General features: G+C 39.1%; 1 pseudogene; it reads left to right on the top strand.

The window, feature by feature from the left end:
- The first annotated feature begins 6,660 nt into the window (after nucleotides 1-6,660).
- Nucleotides 6,661-7,261, top strand: LOC143580176 (transcription factor MYB44 pseudogene; annotated as a pseudogene).
- Nucleotides 7,262-7,823: the final 562 nt, after the last annotated feature.

Here is a 7,823-nt window from a genome sequence, read left to right as displayed (position 1 = left end):
CAATTTCTGGAAGAGGGTAACAGTCTTTGGGGCATGCTCTATTCAAATATTTGAAATTGATGGACATTCGCCATGAACCGTTGCTTTTAGGAACCATCACTGGGTTTGCAACCCAGGTTTGATATTGAATTTCACGGATGATACCTGCGTGCAACAAATCTTGCACCTACTCATTCATGGCTTTTGTCTGTTCAGGCCCCATCTTCCTCCTTTTCTGAATGATCGGTGTATACTCCGGATTGACCCATAGTCGATGTTCTGAAATTTCCCGCGGGACGCATGTCATATCTGAAGGCTTCCGGCCGAAGATATTCGCGTTCCTGATTAGTAAACGTTTCAGAAAGACGCGGACTGTCTCTGAGATAGTTGCCCCGATTGTGACAGTTTGTTCCGGGTACTCCGGATTGACAATACATTTCTCAGGCTATGTCCGCAGTGTCTTCTTGGGTATTTTCGCGGGTTTCGATCCTTCAGATGCATAGCAGTGTTTATTGACCCGGATAATTGCCATCCCTGTTCGCGTGGGAACCCCCACTGCACCGTGTGCCATGGAAGGGTTTGCATTGAAATCACCAATTGCCTCCCGCCCTAGGATTATGTCGTGTTTGGATCTCGCGGGTAGGACGAGGAACTCGACATCCTCGGTCCTTGTATGAATCTCGTCACTTAGTGTGACTAGAAATGTTATGACCCCCTTGGGGTGCATAACCTCATACCCGAACCCGGAGACTGGGGCGTGTACAGTTTTCAGCTTTGCCTTATCTTCATCGTCTAACTACTCGAAACATTGTTCGTACATTATGTCGGATGTACTCCCAGTATCGAAGAAGACATACTGAGACCGGTAGTGACCGACAGGGCTGTGATGATTAGAGGTTGCTTCATGCATGGGCCTCCTTTCACTCTTGGAAAAACTACAGGTTTGCTTTTCGATTCATCTTCGTCCCCCTCCATCCGCTTAAACTTCCGAGGGGGTCCCGCTTGGATCATGTGTACATTTAAATCCTTAATATGCTTTCGCGGATGACCTTTGTCTGTGAGAGTTGCGTTCCTCCGTGGACCCTGTCGCACGTTTTTGAGCAGATGGTCAAGTTTCCCAGACTTGATGGCGGACTTGATCTCATTCTTCAAGCTTATTCACTCGTTTGTGTCATGTCCGATATCTTCGTGGAACATGCAATGCTTGTTCGGATTCAGGTTTACGCGCTTGATCAGCGGTTGAGGCTTCCTGAATTCGATGTTCTCCGTTGTTAAGATTTCGGGCGGGGTTTTCTTCAAGAGAGTCCAATGCTGCTAGTCAGTCTTGCCTGCTGTTTTATCTTTTTGTTTTTGCCCTATCAGTGACCTGGCATCAAACTGCTTGGATGAGCTTTCCGGGGGCTAAATCCTTGACCATATTGAACCTTTCTCTTCCTATTTCGACTGAGCGTTCCGCGGCTCAGTTCTTGTTTGCTGTTTGGGCGCTTCTTGCCCTAACGATTTTTCTGTGGCTGCAAAGACCTTGGCCGCGGACATAATTCCGTCCTAAGTCTGTGGCATGCCATCCCGGCCTGTCAAGCATCTGACCATTTCTGGGCTCTTTGCGTTTACTCGGAACGCTCCTCATAACATGTCCTCACTGATTCCACCAATGTTCAAGCTCTCATTGTTGAATCTGGTGATAAAGCTTTCCAGTGATTCGTTGTCTTGGCGGACAACACTCAGGATCTCTGACGGGTCCCGAGTATGCTTATGCTGCTGACTAAAATGATGTGAAAATTTTTCTACCAAGTCATCTTAGCTTTTTATTTGACCGTCCGGCTGCTCCTGTTAGTGTCAATGCGAACATATGACACCAACAGGGCAGCGTCCATCCGCTCACTCTGCCGACTGCTGTGAAGTTCAGCAAATGGTCGCTTGGATCAGTCATCCCATTGTATTTTCCCAAATTGCTCGGGATCTTGATATTTGTTGGGAAAGGAGCAGTGGCTATTCGCGGGATGAACTTTGACTTTTCCACGAACGCAGCGGGTCGGTATGGTTTGGTGAAGTCTTCCTCTGCCTCGCTGAAATACTCAGCATGCTTTACTAACGACTTGGGTCGACGTGAGGTTTCCCTGCCATAGTCCCAGCTGCCGTCACTCGCGTAATCTTCTTCTTGAATCGTTTCTTTTTACCGAGTATCTCGTGGAGTCCTGTGAGATAGAGTACGCCGAGTATGGTGACTTCTTTCGTGGCTTTTTGCAAGCGACCGACTAGCTGATTGAGAGTTGTCTTCCAACTCTAGATCTTGAGTGCGTCGGCATGCTGGTGGTGGTGACGGAGATGGTGAGTCGTACGTCAGTGTTCTGGCTTGAACCTGATCTCGCCTTACTCTTCGCTCATACTCCTCTATAGGGGAGGAATATTTTGAGAACCTTGTTGGGTTTTAAGAACTTCATTCTTGACCACTGAAGAAACACTAGATCAAAATGGATACTCTGATCGGGTATTTCCCCAGATGTGAGTATACTGAAGTATTATGAGGACAGATCCAAGCTAGCGCCTGCAAAACAGAACACTGTTGAGTCTCGTTACGGGAAGGACAGAGTGGGGGGTCTTCCCGTAACCATCCTCCAGCGTGTGAATTAGTACTGTATCTTGATCGGAAATAATACGAGTACCGGTAAGTTGCATGGGGCTTGAGAGTGCGAATGAATACCTTGAAGAGATGACCTTCATATTTATAGCTGAAGGAGGAGGGAAGCTGATTGGTGGATTTTCACTATCAAGTTATTCCCCTCCAGCCTGAACGGACACGTGTTGAACCCTTATTGGATGTGACAGCCTGGACCCGTTTATGGTGTAGCCATTATCTGTGCACGTTGTGGGATGGCCATTACTTGTCCAGGTGCCTCTTTCTATTGGCCGATGTCGCTATCAGGAGGTTTTGGGGGAATCTTCTAGAAGTAGTTTGTTACAACTGCTCTTCCATATCCCGTGGGGATCATGTGCGTGGTGGATCCCTTGTTGTTGCTTGAGGGTTCCTCCCGCGGGTTGTAACTGGCGATCTGCGAAGCGTGCTTTGGTTTGTGGATGTCTTTACTAGTCCACGTGTTCCTTGCGCGGATGTCTTTAGGCGATCCATGGGTTGGGTAAGGGGTCCGCGAGTGGCGGATGTCTTTTGACGATCCGTGGGTCGGATAAGTGATCCATGGGTAGCTTTGCTACCCTCCCTCTATAACCACATATTTAATTAAATAGATTAGATTATATGGTTGAGATTAAATGTGATTAAAAAATTAAAGTATGAGAGAGAATAAAGATGTACAGTGATTACACAACTTTAAACGTCCGTTACACATATGTATTAAGTCGACTCGGTGCGTAAAAAATTCTGTACTTTTTTTTACGTATATGTAACCTACATATATTATGTATGTGTAAAAAAAATTAAAAAAAAATTGTTACGTTGAATTATTTCGAGTTCTTAAAACTCAAAGGAGTTCTCATTTGAAATCTCCCCTATGTTGGAAATTTCAAATCTCTAACTATTTCTATATGTATAACATTTATTTTTTTATTGGTAACTTTACCATATCTATATCTTCATATATTTTATGTCTTTATTTTTATTTTTGTGTTTTTAACAAAGATGTAGAATATTGAATTGTATAAAATACATATAAGGGGGTGTTTGGGATTCCTTATTTTACCTCCTTATAACTTTTGATTAAGTTAATAAGTTACAAAAGTGTAACTTTTGAAACTTTTTCTCTCACAATATAAGCAATCCCAAACACGTTATTACTTTTCAAAAAGTTAATAAGTTATAAGTTGATGAAAATAAGCAATCCCAAACACCCACTAAATACCCATTTGTCTTCCTTTTTAATTTGTCGCTAGGGCAGTGTAGTATAGTTTTCTTTTGAACCTTAAGGTACCAAAGTGACACAAAGATAGTCAAATTAGGTGTCAAGTGCCACAACAATTTTTATTTGTTATACAAAACATAAAGTCAGTATAGTCACTTGGTAAATCAAAAACATATAGTCAATAAAAAATAGAACGATATAAAACATACAATCAGTAAAGTCAGTTGGCAGCTCAAAATAATTCATTCTATATTACGGTAATTTCAACACGTCTACTTGTGAATGAATTGATTCGATTTACGTTTATTCAAATTATTAGAAAAAAAAATTACATTTGATACTTATGTTTTTGAGATGAAATGTTAGACAAACGTTTTAGGGAAGGTATATTAATAATTAAATTTTGGAGAATAACTCGGGCCCAAAATATGTTAAAAATTTCACATTTTGTAAAGTGGTTTAATCAATAAGAAAAAATTATTTAAGATCGGTTTTATATAATCACTTTTGTATGCTATATCTAGATTAAAACTCACGATTATAAATAAGTTCTGAAATGGGCGAGTCGGGTTGACCTGCTTTCACTTTTTTTTTGTAGTTATTTTATTTATAAATAAATGGCGCATCATTTAGATTTTGTTACATATAAAATTCAACTAATTTGGCATTTTGACCAATTTGAGATAAAAGCAATGTTTTAGAAACTGGAAAATATTAGTCTTCCAACTGACAAATAAATCAAAAAATAAAAAAGTCGGACGATTGTTCGCAAACCGGCTATGAAACGCCAAAAAGAACCATAATAAAAGATTAAAAGACCAGTCATGATAAACATTAAATATTTTTAAAACTGAGCAACTGTACATATAGTTGGTGCACCGCCTAATTATAAGTTTGATGCACTACCTTGTCTTTATAATGTTGGCTTCTTTCTTGAATTCTCGTTGAAGTAATGTGGGATTAGATATAGTTTCTTCTGAATTTTGAAGTGCCGAGTGACACTAAGATGGTCCTATTAGATACCGTGTGACACAATCATGTTTTTGTTTATTATATTTAATATTGGGAACACTCTACTACTAATAAGCTATGGCAATTAGGTTGTCAATATGTCAATCAAACTATTATGTTGAAAGTCGTGATGATTCGTCGATAATTCATAGTTTATACTAGATGTTGCTGATTCTTTAGTAATTTCTGTCGTTGACAAAATCCAATCAACTCACCCCCTGATTTCTACAAAGTGTCACAGATGGATTACCGACAACACTCACCATCAACGGCAGATTTTCGAAGAATCACTGTATAGCTTAGGTAAGTGGGTATGTGTTTCGGGTAATCGGGTCGGGTATTACCAAATTTCATACCTGGCCCAATACATGTTGAGATTCGGGTATACCCGTCCCAGATGCTTCAGGTTTCGGGTATATCTGTCGAGCTCGGGATCTTTTTGTCATCCCTAGATACATGCCATACATGAATTTATCGAGTATAATCGAGGAGTGAATACCAAAGCAAACTTAAGGCCCCATGAATTTATTTATAGCTAGCTATACATGTTATAAAACTAATATAGTGACAAATATCAAAATGAATTAACATTAATTTTAAATTTTATTTGTTTCTAATAAAAAAATATTAAATATTCGATTAAGTATCCAACAAGAATAAAAAGCATAAAAGTGACGTGGAAAGGGAAGGACCAGGAAACTTGAGGGAATAAGCTGGAAGCATAATTTATAAAATTTACACTAAACAAAACAAAATCCTCCAACCAACAGACATGAAAAACATTGATGTTTTAAAATAAACACATATGCCGCAAACAAAATCTGTGCTTAACGTAATAACTTTAGTCGTAATCAGAATAGTGTAAGGAATCATTTATTAGTGAGTTAATATCTTTGTTTTATCTTGGAATGTATATAAACATAATTTATTTACTATTAGTTTTTTTTTCTCAGATCGAGTCAGGCATTAGTGCATAACAAATTTTAGAAAACTATATGTATAGTTACTGTTTTCACTTTTTATATTTTACGGGTAAAAAGCATTTTTTAAAGTTGGTTTGAAGTCTTTTTTTACAACATATTTTCCACCAAAAATTTCCTTACCTTTGCACAGTGGATTTGATTCTATCTCCTCATTTTTTACGGGTAAATACTAAGTATCATATCACTAGGTCACTAGATCATGGATGGTTTAGAGTCCTTTTAAGATAAATAGTATAAATATGAAGGAGAAAGGAGACATTACAACCTACTTATACGAATTTCTATAAAAAGAATGAGAAGATATAGAGAACAAATAGCGTTTTTGACTGATTTAGAGTCGATGAGAAGCCAACTTGAGCAACTCCGGACCACGGCACGTTCTTTAGACAGCTATATTAGATGATCTAGGTATAACATTATTGATGATCATCATAATCCAAAGTATTTTCGACCTGGTTAACAAAAAAATTTTAATTTAATTAAAATTCTACAATTAATGTTTACAGATTTATTTCATTTAACTTCAATAAATTGATTATCTAGTTTGAGTATTCTAAATGACAATAGCTACATATAATTGTCTCAAACACCAAACTAATTAAATAACTTAGAACCAAACCAACTTTACAAAAGCCAACTTCCAAGAACCTACCTCTTTGGCCCCCACTTTCTTGATGCATGCATGCACCAATTAATATCCCACCCTCTATATATATATATATATATATATATAAAGTACACACATTCCACACACTAATTCACTTGAAAGCATTCTACATATTCATCACTCTCATTCCAACCAAACCCTAATCAAAACCTGACTTTAAAAACAATAACCGCAATGGAAACCTCATCATCATCAGATTCATCCGACTCTTCACAAACATGTCGAAAGTCTCCTAACAAGACTGATAGAATCAAGGGCCCCTGGAATGCTGAGGAGGATCGAATCTTGACCCGACTCGTTGACTCGTACGGGGCGAAAAACTGGTCTTTAATAAGCAAATATATAAAGGGTCGGTCGGGTAAATCTTGTAGACTACGTTGGTGTAACCAACTAAGTCCAAATGTGAAGCACCGGCCGTTTTCGGCTGCTGAGGATGACGTCATACTGTCGGCTCATGCTCAATATGGGAACAGGTGGGCCACCATTGCCCGGTTACTTCCCGGACGGACGGATAACGCCGTTAAAAACCGTTGGAACTCGACGTTAAAGAGACGGCGGGTTGAGACTCCGATCACCGTGGCGGCGGATGTGGAGGATCCGATGACGACCCTGTCGCTGGCGCCGCCGGGGATGGGTGGATTTGGGTCGCCGGAGAAAGGGACGGGGAATATTCCGGTGGATTTTGGGACGTTATGAGTGGGGTGATTGTGAGGGAGGTTAGGGAGTATGGGACGACGTCGTTTTCAGGGACTTCTGTATTTCATTAACATATGGTGGATTTTTTTATTTATTCTACTTATATTTTTTTAAGTGCTAATTATTGGTGATGTTTTGTTCATGTTAATGAATGATATCGAAGACAATGCATAAATAAATATATGCATTTATAATTATAATGATTAATAACAAAAAATCATTATTATCATCGTACTTAGTATATCCTATCAATGGCAAAGCTATGATAAGGTTTGAGAAGGGTAAGATGTAGACATCCTTACCTCTACCCCGTAGGAATAGAGAAGCTGCATCCGGTGAGACCCCCGACTCGATAGTAGTTTTGCATCAAGCCTTGGACTAAGACACATAACACTCAACCATCGGGACACCGGCCGATTGGTGCATGTATTCTTGTCGTTCGACTATCAACGCTACCACATGATGCCTGATTAACCTTCCGCCACTTTTAACGTCATTTTCACAAGATTAATAAAATAACGTCAAAATTAGTGCAAAATTAATAACAAAAAATCAAAATTTTTAAAAGCACATATGTGTTAATGCGGGTGATTATGTTTATGTATAGATAATTTAAGTTATTGTGTGATTATT

The sequence above is a fragment of the Bidens hawaiensis genome, unplaced genomic scaffold (genome assembly GCF_021521415.1).
Source record: "Bidens hawaiensis isolate Kalapana, Puna unplaced genomic scaffold, B.hawaiensis_p1.1 tig00030264_1, whole genome shotgun sequence".
In the NCBI taxonomy this organism is placed as follows: domain Eukaryota; kingdom Viridiplantae; phylum Streptophyta; class Magnoliopsida; order Asterales; family Asteraceae; genus Bidens; species Bidens hawaiensis.
Note: the sequence above shows the minus strand (reverse complement) of the source record. Positions and strands in the feature narration are given on the sequence as shown.